Source organism: Rhinopithecus roxellana, chromosome 13 (genome assembly GCF_007565055.1).
Source record: "Rhinopithecus roxellana isolate Shanxi Qingling chromosome 13, ASM756505v1, whole genome shotgun sequence".
NCBI lineage: Eukaryota > Metazoa > Chordata > Mammalia > Primates > Cercopithecidae > Rhinopithecus > Rhinopithecus roxellana.
Genome location: NC_044561.1, coordinates 92,417,031 through 92,431,216, shown reverse-complemented (window position 1 = coordinate 92,431,216; position 14,186 = coordinate 92,417,031). Strand labels below are relative to the sequence as shown.

At 36.9% G+C, this 14,186-nt stretch overlaps 1 long non-coding RNA gene across 1 annotated transcript; it reads right to left on the bottom strand.

The window, feature by feature from the left end:
* Positions 1-263: 263 nt before the first annotated feature.
* LOC115892679 lies at positions 264-6,640 on the bottom strand. The gene is made up of 4 exons (XR_004052559.1): positions 6,484-6,640; positions 3,854-3,943; positions 3,293-3,510; positions 264-385 (listed from the first exon to the last, which is right to left on the bottom strand). It is a non-coding gene; the product is annotated as an uncharacterized LOC115892679 (long non-coding RNA).
* Positions 6,641-14,186: the final 7,546 nt, after the last annotated feature.

Genomic DNA, 14,186 nt, shown 5'->3' with positions numbered 1-14,186 from the left:
TAGACTCCATCGCCCCCACCCCCCCCCCCCCAAAAAAAAAAAAATCGGAAAAAGATTCCTGCTTTAGTTCTTGCACTCTATTTATATGAGGAAATATAATCCAAAGACTTAAAAGAACACGATAAATGCTTATTAGGATATCTATGTAGTAATATGTCAACCTTCTGAGACCCCTCTAAGCATCATGTTTTGAGTTTTTAAATCCTATGCTGTCATCGGGAATATATTTATATCTTTAACCAAATAATTTTAGATTTACAAACCTTGTAATTTCAAGTGCTTTCTCTCAGATTCATACTTAGGTAATTCTCATTATATTTTTCCCTTCCACCACGTCATTCCTTGGCCTCACTTTAGTTTTTTTCCCTTGGCAGAAAAGGTCATTCTGTTGACAAAAAATTATCACATCTTCTTATATATCTTTCCTTCACTCTCTTCCCACATAATCCCTTATGCCTCTAGCTGAATGGTTATTTTTATATCTTTGGAGTTCTTTCCTTCATCCTTCCTCATTCCTTAATTTAAAACTGTTATTAGAATTAATTTATAATTAATTTTAACATATTTCATAGTGATAAGCAAGTAAGAGACTTCATCATGAAAATAAATGGCTCCCACCCCCACAATGAGCTCTACTAGTTCCATTCCCTTACAGACTATCTCTTTTAAGATTTCTGTTCAAGGGTTTCTGGTGGTTACCTCCATAATTTTAAATAATATTGTCATACTACACTTTTGTATGAAAGATGAGGGATAACTCCTATATAACACCTGACTCTTGCCACCCCACTTATTCCCAATTTTAATAGGTTTTAATTTTTTATTTTATTCTATTGAATTACTGCATATATCTTTCATTTATATTTTTAAAGTTCTTTCTGTTAATCATTTGAATATTTCTTTGATTCTATGTATATTATGTTATCTTTCGTCCTTACTCTTTCTGACACCTCTTTTCCCCATTTCTACTGTCTATCTCCAGGGTGATAGTTGTCAACTTTGATAACATTTATATTCTGTTCTCTTACTATAGTCAAATCTTTCCTGCCCTTTCTGTAAGTTGAGTCTCACAGGTGAAAACTAATAACACATGATTATAATGTAATTATTGTTCATTGTAGAGTCAAGTAGTGAGTTATAATTACAGTTGTTTTCTACTGGTACAAGATCTTAAACTCATTTGGAATTGCTATTTGGAGGAAGTGTCTAGTGCCAAGAGCAAATACAATTTCCCTTTTAATTCTAAATTGAAGGCTGTAGCCTATGCTGTCCCATGAAAAACATTTGGTTTGCTTTTCTGTTTAGATAAATATTTCCTTTTTCTCCTGTAGTTATTACTTGCCTTTGATTTTTCTCATTGAGAGAATTATACACCCTATCACCTTATGCCTAATCTTCTTGAAGACTAAAATTAAAACCTATTTTATCCATGGAAGATGCACACTGTGACTTCACTGAGGCCATTTATTCTGGTACAAACTAACTGTCTCTGTGGTTAGTATTATAAATTTGTATATTGATTATGATAACACTAGATACTTTTATTTTTCGAAATTATATTTTACATTTCCTCAGGTAGTTGCTGTAATGGAAACTCTTGAGAAACTTTTTTTTTTTTTTTTTTTTTGCCTTTTGTGCTACCAGTCCTTTCTTTCACTCTAAGGTTTACAACAGTTTTAAGTTTGCTATGAGTGTTAATTTGCATCTGTTGATAATGCAGCTTCTAAATGAGATCAACATTTTGATTATTATTTAGTTATCTTGATTCCATATGCAGGGAAATGGTCCACTAAAAGGGTCAATGAAAATCACTGGTTCAAGGTCTCTAAGTGTGATTCCTGGGTCAATCACAGCTATGTAACCTTATCCATTTCCTTTAACATCTTTTGGACTCCTTTTTTATGTCTTTTGTGTATTTTGGGAGTATTCATTCCTTTCCACTCCCAATACCACTTTCCAAGGCCTCATCTCCTCTTTAGAGCTAGAGTTAGGTCCGCTCCCAACAGACTTCCCTGCTTTCAGAAGTCTCACTGAAACCCACCAAGGCACAACTTTCTCTGGCGCTAAGATATTCAATGACTCTCTAAGACCTTACGACTAAACTTCAAACTCCTAATTCTAGTACTTAAGTTCCTCCATGATCTAAGCAAATGCGCCTAGTGAATAATAAGGCTAAACTTAACTAGATAACTTTAAACTCTTCAAATGCAAATTGCCTTTTCCCCTCTCCAATCTGGCTTACGCAGCTCCCCATTCTTGAAATGCCCATTCCCAGTATCTGCCTCATGAAGTTCTCCTTATTTTCAAAGACTTCTTCAAGTTTAATGAGCTCCATGGAGTGTTTTTACGCCTCAAAACAGAAGTTGTATCTCCCTTCCCATGCTTCCTCCTAGCACTTCTTAAGATCAGTTCCACCGGGCGTGGTCGCTCACGCCTGTAATCCCAGCATTTTGGGAGGCCGAGGCGGGCGTATCACGAGTTCAGGAGATTGAGACCATCCTGGCCAACACGGTGAAACCCCGTCTCTACTAAAACTACAAAAAATTAGCCGGGCTTGGTGGCATGAGACTGTAGTCCCAGCTACTCGGGAGGCTGAGGCAGGAGAATGGCGTGAACCCGGGAGGCGGAGGTTGCAGTGAGCCGAGATCGCGCCACTGCACTCCAGCCTGGGGTACAGAGTGTGAGACTCTGTCAAAAAAGAAAAAAAAAAAAAGGCCGGGCACAGTGGCTCAAGCCTGTAATCCCAGCACTTTGGGAGGCCGAGACCAGCGAATCACGAGGTCAGGAGATCAAGACAATCCGGGCTAACATGGTGAAACCCCTTCTCTACTAAAAAATATCAAAAAAAAATCTAACCGGGCGAGGTGGCGGGCGCCTGTAGTCCCAGCTACTCGGGAGGCTGAGGCAGGAGAATGGCGTAAACCCGGGAGGCAGAGCTTGCAGTGAGCTGAGATTCGGCCACTGCACTCCAGCCTGGGCGACAGAGTGAGATTCCGTCTCAAAAATAAATAAATAAATAAATAAATAAATAAATAAAAATAAATAAATAAATAAATAAATAAATAAATAAATAAATAAATAAGATCAGTTCCTTTTTAACAGAGCCACTTGCATCACATTCATTTCTATGTGAGTGTTAGGTCCCAAACTGGATGCATCTTCCTTGAGAAAAGGGGGTTTCTATCAAGATTATAAGTTTCTCAGTGAGCCCATCATTGTAGGATCTCCAAAATTATGTTGACTACAAGACTGAAGTTATAAAACGACATTAGTTATTCTTACCCTTGCTTACCTCACAGGGACATGGGTATGCCTTATTTGGAGGCAGGATTACCTAAATTTATGGAGCTATTCTGGGATGTCATTTAGTTTTATTTTTTCCTGAGCAGATGAATGACTAGGCACATAGTGTTCAGGGCACATTTGAAAAAAGAAATAGATGAAGTTGCAGCCAGCTTGAACTTCCCAATTTTTTAATGGAACATGATGCAAGATGTTTCATTCATGTGCCTGAAGAAATAAAGACAAATGAAAGGGCTGAGTTAATAAAAAGTCAAAATATATTTTATAGCCACTTATAAATTCAAACATGAAAGCATTTAGTCATTCATATTACAGGCTGAAAAGCCCTCCTGGCCTAGCATTAGAAGAAAAAATTGTATGTCTTAATTATCTTGTGGACCTTATTAAAGTTGCAAGCTTGTTCCTCTTTGCTGTGTGTACTGAAAACCACTTCTCTCAGCTCACTAAATAATAATAGCATCATAATTGAGAGATGGGCACTTAGAAGTTTCAGGAGAAAATATCCCCTGGGAGGGGGTATTTATACATGAGAATAGGAATTTTCCCTTACCTGCCAACAAACTTGGCTACATGAGCAGACAATATTTTATATCTTTCAGCAGGTGTGGAAAGCTCAAATGTTGGCATTGCAGTTGTATGCCTGCAATGATGAAAATTAGATTAGGAATATCTGTAACTATTTTATAAACTGTTGGAAAGTAGAAAAAAACCCACAAATGTGTTTAAAGAAACAGACTGATGGTACAGGGAAGGTAGGAATTGGGGAATGATTTCATGGCAGTCTTAGTTTCAAATTAGCATAGATTTAAGATTAGTTTGTCAAATAAGGGTCATCTAGCCCAACTTCCTTGTTTTGTAAACAGGAGAATGGAAGTGTGATGAAAAAAGTAAGTCATTACTTTGTCACCTAATCTACAATTTATGATAGTGAAAAATAGGCTTTCTATGTCAGATAACACTTTTCTTTGAATCACAGAAGAGTTCTATTGATTGATCATTTAGTCATGTTTTTTTTTCATGCTTAATATCTTTCTTAAACAAATAAGTAGTTTTGCCCTTTCTTTCAATCCCAGGGATGGTAAGAATGAAATGACACCATAAACAATTATGCATTTAATATCTTTTAGAAGCCAGTATGAAATCAGGGGCCTTTAACCTAGCAACAACTGCCTCACTCTCCCAACCCTGCTTCCCAGTGCCCACCTTCCCAGAATCTATGAGTAGAATCCAGGGGATCTGTGGATTAAGATGGGAAAAAATTACACTTTTATTCTGCCAAAAGACAAAATTACAACAAATTTAGTTTAAAGATTTCAATTGTTTTCTTTTTCTGATTCTAGAATCAAACAACACCTTATTCTATAAAATAGAAGGAGTATTTCTAGGAGTTAAACAGAGGAGGCTGGCTTTGTACAGGAAAGCAGAAACAGAGAACAAAAAGTGGATTGGTCATTTCAAAATTACTTTCCTTGTGCAGGTTAAAGCAGACAGGACTTCATTATTATGCCTGCTAAAGCTGGCCTATTGGGGGACTTGGCAATGATCTCTCTTTCTCCTGATTTTTTGTAAGGACAGATAAACAACATTGTTTTGGTTAGGTGGAGTGGAACTTTAGCATAGTAGCTCCATTTTGGTTTGGTCTGGTGTGCTTAGCAGCTCAGTCCAAACCAATGCCCTCTTATAAATTTTATTTCACAATGTTCATCCCAAATAGAACATTTCTTTCAGTAATGAAAGTGAGCACAAACCGCAGTACCAGGACAGAGATATCTTCATATTGAATGACAGTTGTTGCAATAGCATGGTAGTTAACAGATTCACTTAAACTTATTAGGTACTCATTAATTTACTAATATAAGATATTCTTTTTACTACATCACACAAATATGTTTTTTAAAATTGCATTTAAAGAATAGACCTTCTTAGAATTCCTATGTATTTTATCTTATGCTTGAGAAAATATTATTTTCGTGAAGGGTCTTAGGCTTCAACAGTTTGCCAAAAGACTTATGGCATAAAAAAGGACACAGATTTCTACATTAAATAATACCTTAAGATGTTTGGCTTTTGTTTATGGCTATTTAAAAAAATTCTTTCCAACTATGCACCTTTGAAACTAGTTTTGACAGTGTTTTCTTCTTAATTCAAGCTATTATTCTCATTGACATTTGTTTTCTCTACCAGCCTCCATTAGAAAGAGAGCTTATTTTTTTGTAGACATTTTTATTATCACTTCTAAAATATTAGAATGTTGTTTTTGTCCAGGCATGGTGGCTTATGCCTGTAATCCCAGCGCTTTGGAAGGCTGAGTTGGGAGAATAGCCTGAGCTTAGGAGTTCAAGACTAGCCTGGGCAATATATGAGACCTTGTCTCTACTAAAAATGGAAACAATTTGCTAGGCATGGTAGCACGTGCTTGTAGTGCCAGCTGCTAACAAAGCTGAGGCAAGAGGATCTCTTGAACCTGGGAGACTGAGGCTGCAGTGAGCTACAATCACACCACTGCATTCTAGCCCTGCCACAGAGTGAGATGCTGTCTCAAAAAAAAAAAAAAAAAAAAAAAAGAGTTGTTTTCTCCAATGGAAAGGAAAGGTCATTATTTTTTAAAGAATAAATTTAATATCTTTTCAAAATGTACTTTAAAATTCTAAAGCTTTTCCTAATTTAATGCTGGAATTATTCCCAAACATCATCAATTATTGGTCAAGATTTGCTGATGCAAAGAAATTACTCTTAAATCTGGAAGAAAATATACAAAGATGTACTTTTTTTTAACTTTATTCTTACATAAATTAATTTGTAGTTGTTTGTGAATTATGCATAATATCCATATATATATAAAACAAGGCACCTTAAAACTATATGTTGTTGTTTGGAAATAGAATATTTATTTTCTTTATTTAAACAAATAAATGAGTCTAAGGAATTGCTGCTGCCATGAATTAAGATTTAATCATAGCAAATAATATCTAAGACACTATGAATTAAGCATGTAAATGGTTTAAAAATTAGGAATAATCTCTCAGATATCAATTCTGAATCAGGTCGAATTTTTAACAGCTTGCATAGTTTTATCTATATCTTTCTAGAGATCAAATATCAGGGAGTGGGAAATAAGGGTCAGATGACACAAGCCAAATTAAAATGTGCAAATCAAGCAACACTTCACACAGTACTCACTTTTTATTCCTGATGAGAATGCAGGCTGGGAGTCTTATAAAATTTTTCTCAAGGCAGTCCTCTGGAAAAGCAAGGTGTAGCTGCCTTTACATTTCAATTTGCAAATAACCCACTAGTGCTTTTTTCTTCTATGGTCACTGCTGGTCTTCTAAACATGTGGTAGCTGTGACACAGTAGTGGCTAAGTGATCACACATCATTACATCGTGCATACGTGATTATTTATGCCTTCTCAACCACAGTGTAAGTTACAAGCAATTATTTTTCTGTCTCCTCAGTGTAATTACACTGTAATCTACAGGGACATGTAATTGCATAGACGGGTTCTGTACTGAATTACACAGCTCTCGGGGCTGTGTGAGACCCTGGGAGCCTTTTACCAGCTAGCAGCTGGGCGGTCTCTTTGTGTAAACCTGGTGGCCGGAATATGGGTTATGCTGGAGGGAGATTTGCATCCCAGATGTGATGTTGGGCCACCAAGCAAACTGCCTAAGGGTTAGAGAGCCTGTCTATTTGATAGCCTGACCTCATCAAATGACCCCTTTACTTCTCATCCTCAGATTATGAAATGTCTTTGGAAAAAAAGGAAGCTCCTATGGAAGCAAAATTTTCATTGGTGGAAAATTTCTTTACCATTTAGAAATCTTTAATTTGTCGTTGTCAGATTCCATATACCTAGTAAGTACAGAATGCTTTCAAATGTGCAAACCCTTATACTTACATCTGTGCCCAAAGAAAATAATGAATTGGTTTACAATGACAAAATGCTAAATAAATATTACATGTTTCTTTCTTTTTTTTTTTTTAACAAGGCACAATCAAACATAACCTGTTAAATGTTAAATGCATAACCTGATGATGTGGTAATTTATTACTCTTCCTAGTGTGTTAATCTGGAAAGGAGCAATCTTTAATTGTGAAGTTATTTATCAAGTGCTTTCTAAGATAGTCGCTGAGGTGCCAGAGTTGGTCCAAATGAGAGTCAAAGAAATTCCCACAGAGACCGTTTTAAAGCTTGGATGCTCTAATTTTCTGAGAGGAAAGCAAGAATGACATAGGTAAAAATCATTTATTCTTTGTCTCACTGGCTGATGCTCTCCTAGGAGAGTTTATGTTTTCATTGGCATTCACTACTTGGCTTAATGATTTATTCAGGTTCATGGACAGTGTGGGCAAATGCATGTTTTTCATGCTTCTTTTGGGTATGTATATGTATTCCACTGCATGCTAGAATTCTTGTAAATTCCAAAAAAATTTGTTTGGAACAAGAAGTTCTTCACTTAGGAAGAAGGTTTTTGGGAGCAGTCTGAGGAATTAGAACCAAAGCGATGATATGTGATTGAATCCTGGAAACAAACTTGTAAAATCCTTGCTTCAGCCTTTGATGGTAACTTTCAAGTAAGTGTGTAGTTATATAGTTCACTACCAGAACTTTCATATAGATTTATAAATTTCTGGAGCTATTTTTCCAAAAGTATTTTTAATAAAAGGAGTGTATGATCAATTTAAAAAATAGTCTTCTCCCAAATAAGGCTCTTTTGAATATTTGTCTCTCAAATGGGCCTTTATTCAACAAATGGGGCATTTTTTTTTTGTTTTTACTAATGTATATTATTATTTTTCCTTTACTATTCATTTGCCTTCTAGTTTATTTTTATGATTTATTTCCTTGGGAATAAACATTCATAGGTAGATAAAATGGATTGATAGATAGATATATAAATATAGTGAAATACCTTTACTGAGTTTTATTATAATACATTTATAGGAGCAATGCTTCTAAATTGGCCACCTCTTTCACATATCATATTGTCTTAGTTCATTTTCTCTTGCTTATAACATAGTATCTTAAACTGGGTAATGTAGTTTTAAAGAGGAATTTATTTCTTACATTTATGGAGGCTGAGAAGTCTGAAACTGAGGGACTGCATTTGATTAGGTCCTTCTTGCTGGTGGCGACTCGCTGCAGAAGTCTCAAGTGGTACAGGACATCACATGGTAAGGTGATGGAGTGTGTTAGCTCAGGTCTCTCTTTCTCTTCTTACAAAGCTACCTGTCCTACCCCTGGGATATCCCATTAATCCATTAACCCATTAATTCATGAATGGATTAACCCATTCTATAAAGCAGAGGCCTCATGACGCAATCCCCTCTTAAAGGGCACACTTCTCAGTACTGCCACATTGAGGATTAAGTTTCAACATGAGCTTCAGAGGGGACAAATATTTAAACCATAGCAAACATCAATCACATGTCTTTGGTTCAGACTCTTTCCCCTATCAGAAAGTTCTCTGAAATAATTGAAGATTTTAATGTATGTCCTAATATTTAGTTACTTTGATGGCTTGCCATCACACATAGTTCTAAACGTGTGATTGGCTTTACCTTGTAAGCCTTTAATTTCTTGTTGTGTAATGGTTTCCTTAACCCTACATTCACTCACTAATAAGTCATATGTTTTTGATTATTGCAAACTTGATTTGTCTCACTTCAAGCCATGGCTCCTCAGACTTGTGGAATGCAGGCTGTACTCACATTTTTTTTATTGTGGAAATGTGGCACTATCCACCTCTAACCTGGATGTTCAGCCTTATTTAGATTGTCATGGATTTGGGGTTTGGTGAAATACTTTGAGACTTTAGATCTTTTGTTTGACGGCACCAGCAAATGTAGGAACCTCCAGTGACATAAATTAGAGATTCAGATGAATCTGATTTTGGTTTTGTGTGGTACATGAAAGTCAACTCTCCACAGTCCGTGGAGGAATTCAAGTATGCTCTAATTACATAAAAGGCAAATATCTCCCTGTTTGTATAGATATTAAGGACTGAGACAAATGTAAGTTACCCTCCCCCCATCATGTTATTCTGTAACTATGTCTCTTTTATAACTTGTGTAATTTATTGAACTGTCAACAGAAAAAGGTTTTTTAATATTAGCCTATTAACTGATGCCAAAAATCATAGCTTCATAACTTTCATACAAGAACAAGTTTATTTGCTTGCTAATCAGAGGTTCATTCCCAGTTTTACAAAACTCTTTCAACTGGAGAAAGTTGAATTCAATTTGCCTTATATTCTTTTTGTATATGTGTGAGTTGTTTCCATTTGTTCGATTGTTTTGTCCTTTTTTTCCTAGAGTTGGACTTTACGTTACTTTCCAATGACTTTAATCCATATCTGTAATTTGGGCTTGTTTCATTAGCCGAAATCAAAATAATATTAAAGCAAAATCAAAGGCATCTCAAACAGGTAGCAAAAGGCAGGGGCATGTCTTGGCAACACTATCTAGTGGGAGAAAGTATGGCCTTATGAGAAGAGAACATGTAATCTATGGCTGTGCTGCCCATGATGGGAGCCACTAGCCACACCTGGCTATAGGACACTTGAACTGTGGCAAGTCCAAATTGAGATATGCTGTAAGTGTCAAATACGCACTGATTTTGAAGATTTGGTACGGAAAAAAACATAAACTATCTCAATAATGAATAATTTTTAAAAATTCTTACTCATTGCAATAATCTTTCTGATATATTGTTTTCAGGCATATTATTAATAAGCATTCACCTGTTTATTATTGTTATTATTATTATATATCTACTGGAAAATCACATATGTTGTTAATGTCATATTTGTATTGGACAGTGCTGGTTCTAAAGGTGAAATAAATGGACTTTATTGGAAGTCCTTGATTTTCTTGCCAGCACAGTTTGGCTCTGAATGAGACATGTAATCATGAAAGGCCTCAGTTTCTTCATCTGTGAAATGGGGATAATAACACTTCCCACTTATTGACATAATAGGGAAATAGCTATAAGGATTAATGACCCAAAGCTTGTAAAATGTTGAGTTCTTTGGATCTTCTACAGTGAAACTAATTTATTATTATTTTTTTTAATTTCCCTGGGGACCGGACTATGTGAATAAACAAATAAAGTGCATGGGAAAACACCCACACACTCACATAACTTTGGCTCATTTTTCCCTTTAGTGCATTTATAGTGGCTACAAAGGGCAGGAAAAAAAGTCATAAGCTAAAAAATACCAAACACCTTTCTGTCAGGCTTGGCTAAGCTATGTATGGCCTAACTATCTACAATTCACACTGGGCTGATAATTGTTGAGGCTGTGAAGACATAGAGCGTGGTGGTTCATTTTACATTTATTTGGTATATTTGAAATGTTTGCAGTAAAAATGTGTAAGTAAATAATTATTATTCTACCCTATCAAATCCCTATGTTTATTATTTTAGAATTTCTTTTGTGCTTTATTGTTATATGCTGACCATCTCCTTCAAAGTAAACTGAACACAAAACCATTCTGTTAAACAAAAGTTTTAGCCCTGAATTCAAGTTTAGGATAAGCCTTTCTTTTCCCCATGATTTGAGAGCAAAAGGATCCCAAAACATGAATGAGTAAAGGAATGAGGAAGAGTAAATAAACCCAGACGAGTAAATGAACCAGGAAGAGTAAATAAACCAGGATCAGTAAATGAAATACCTAATTCCTGCTCCCTAACTTTTAATGTTTTAATAGTCAGGATTTAATTTTCTTGATATCTCTTTTTCCTATTCGAATCCAAGGATTTTGTCTTTTCCCCAGTCTCAGAACTGATGATGTGGATATGAGACATGCTTGTTTTTAAGCACCACAGAGCTTTATGCTGCCAAGATGGATCCAGGTTCTTCCTGAAACACAGGAAGCACAGAGTATTTTCATCCTCTGAAGAAGCAGCCTCCTGACCCGCTGGAGCCAGTGCAGTCATGCTGAGTGGTCTATGTTTTCCTCTTCCTTTGCTTTGTACAACGGGGAAGTCTTGTTTGATGTCTAAATACGAGGATGCTCTAACTCTGGCATGCCTGCCAAGGCCTGAATTTATATCCGTAATTGTCACATCCTTTATTAGGAGCTATGTACTTGCACCATTGTGATAGGTTTTTTTGGGGAATAAATCGATGTCAGCAATTATATTCATGCATCTATCTTAGGCATTTAGCTGAAATATCCTTCAAAGAATGGCAGCACTAGTTAAGAATGGGAATTAGACAAGGGAAGTCTATCTTCTCTTGAATTAGTCAATAGAAGATTGCATGTGTGTGATATAACACTAGAATAATAGCTTGAAGCTATACAGTTAAGTGATGATAATCATATACCTTAGCCAAGAGTTCTAAGAAAATTCAAGAGACAATCTAATTGTGTCCATTGTCTTCTAGTAAGCAGGTAACTTCTCATTTTACAAATGAATCCCAAGGTTTGGACAAGTTAAGTGACTTGACTGAGCTACACAGGTTATTGGGGGTGAAGGTGGGTTAGGGGCAATACTGAATTTATCTTTGTGAGAAAGTATGTCATTTAAGGACATTAAGGAGAGTTGTGATTGTAAACAGAGAAGAGTAGCCATTGAAGAAACACAGCCCTTGTCTAACTCTTAGAACAAATGAGAATGTGTTAGAGAAATTAAAGCTGAGCAACTGTTTTGCCAAATGGGAAGAACTTATGGGGCTTAAGCAATCCCCTGTCTTGGTGCTGTGGCATCCTGTAGGTCCATTGAGTGAGGAAGATGCTTTGGGGACCAGCCATGGGTACCAGCCAGGACTGCTCTGCCTGGCAAGCAATGTGAAAGAGTACTAAGCCTGGCAGTGCAGCTGTGCCTGGAGGGGTAGACTTGGGTCAATGTCAGTGTCAGCAGAACCCACAGTGCCCAGGACGCACAGTGACATCAAGGTCCCCAGCATGCCACATCAGATGAGTGGTAGAGGAGCCAAGGGGAACAGAAATGGGCAAAGCACGTGTGATATTCTACATGGTCAGCTTTGTAGGGGGCTGGATAAGAGGCCTGAGAATGCATGTGATAATCAACACTTGTGTCTGTTTGTAGTGACTGATCAAGTTAAGACATACACAAAGTTGGGATGGTAGCAAAAAATCCCCCAAAATACCTCAGTCTATTTGCAAGGATGGAAGGAGGGAAGTTGAAGTCCCAGGGATAGTTTTACAAAAGAAAGGCAATTCAGTTTCTCAGTTTGTGTTCTACTGAAAGCAGAACCAAGGAAAGGATTTGAGTGCAAGTTGATTTATTTGGCAGTAGGTCCCAAAGATTAATGACTGCAGGTAAGACAGGGAAAAGAAAAGGACAATGTAAAGGTGTATTGCCTAGGTTTCCTCTGTAGGCAGTGGGACTTGATTCCACCAGGACTTCCTGAGAAATGGACATAATTCCTTCCAGAACTGTTCACTTGAAAGACAGAAAACTGGAGTGCTTTCCACTGGCTGCCATCCCCACTGTTGGAGAGTTTCCTCTAGGGGCTGTGCATGTACCTGAAAGCCAGCATTAGGGAATATCCTGGGGCAGAGAGATAAAAGACACATGCTTGCATGCTTGAGGTTGGACCACGTGGGGAATAGGTAGGTCTGAATTCACTTGGAAATCTCCAATGCATATTCAGCTGCCCTGGGTGTTGAGCCATGGGTAGGGGCAGAAGCACCAGATGCATTTGCCGTAGAGGGTGGTGAATCCTGTGACCGTTGGTAGACAAAAGATTGAAATGGACACAGAGAAGAGCATTTACAAAGGCTCAATGACAAGAAAGAGCAAGGGTGACTTTATAAATTTAAGCAAGTCTGTGATGTTGGAGCATAGGATGGGTAAACTGGCGAGTCCAGATAAAGGTGTATATCATAAGCAGAAGATAAATCGTGAATAGCCTCAGAGTCATTCTATGGAGTTTAAGTTTTATTTTTCTGGAACTCAGAGTCTAAGTCAATGTTATCCTAAGTGGAATTTCTTAAATATCTATTTTTGATCTTAAAAGGAAAGAAATTGAGTCTGACAACTATGTAATATATGGCTGAACTACAGCACTTTTCTTCAGTTGAGGCACCCCAGAGTTAGGTGCCACATATGACTACCAGGGAGCTTGTGGAAAGGGTGGGAGAATCCCAGGGTGATGTGGTCATGAGAAACACCCTCTGTATTCACCCACAGAGCCTATTTTGATGGGTTGTTGGTTAAGTGCACTTGGTTAGGTGGAAACTTTGATTTAATTATTGGTTTTCATTGAACTTCTTCTCACAAATTGGACAAATGCTTTGAAAAGGATTTCTGCAAAGAACCATGATCATGAAGAGAATACCAATGAAGCAATGATGAGAAAACAGCAGTGCCAGTACACTGACTTTTATCCTACTCTTACGGTAATTTCTTCATTAATCATATCATGATGGTATAAACAATGAAATTAACAAGTATGGCAAGAAGTAGGTCCAAAAAAGCAGAAAATTAGAAATGATCAAGAAGACTATGTGATACATATGTATGATATACTAGTATTTGTATATAATTTATAAACAAACACATACACATATACATAGACAGGTCTACACATACACACATATACATTTGTTTTTATACTTTGAGAGGTGATTTCAGGAAGGACGTATGAGAGAGTGAGGAAGTGAGACAGGGAAGAGGGAAATGTCCATAAAGAGTGTGGGCACAGTGGGCAAGAAGCGCTTGATCCTATTGGAGACTATTGAAAGAACCATGTAGAATGCATCCCAGAATTGCTCACTAAGCGCTAGTAAACCATTGGGTTACTTTGCACTGACTCATTTCCCTTATTGGTTTACCCATGAAGCATTTAATCACTAAGTAATCACTGGCTTTTCCAAGCTTCTGCTACATGAGGCTGTTCAAGATTC